Raw genomic sequence first — 317 nt, 5'->3', positions numbered from 1 at the left:
GGCGTGGGGGCGTCAAACGCCCCGTCAGTGCCTCTGCCAGCCGGGGCCGGCCTTGTGCCCGGCGGCGGGGAGCGGAGACCTGCTTCGTGTAGCCTTGGGCTGCAACAGCGGCTTTAAAACCTGCAGCTCTTTTTAAAGCACTTTAGCAGCAATAGTAAATAGACGAGTCCTTGTGTACTGTGGTGACACCAAAGTAAATAGAAGTTTTACTGTAATGGAAATGCATTCGCTGTTTCCACTCGACTACTTGTTTGCATGTCAAAATACAAGTAAGAACTTTATTTCCCCCGCCCCGTTCTCTTGTCTGTATTCCTTAG

The sequence above is a fragment of the Fulmarus glacialis genome, unplaced genomic scaffold, assembly GCF_000690835.1.
Source record: "Fulmarus glacialis isolate BGI_N327 unplaced genomic scaffold, ASM69083v1 scaffold44435, whole genome shotgun sequence".
In the NCBI taxonomy this organism is placed as follows: domain Eukaryota; kingdom Metazoa; phylum Chordata; class Aves; order Procellariiformes; family Procellariidae; genus Fulmarus; species Fulmarus glacialis.
Note: the sequence above shows the minus strand (reverse complement) of the source record.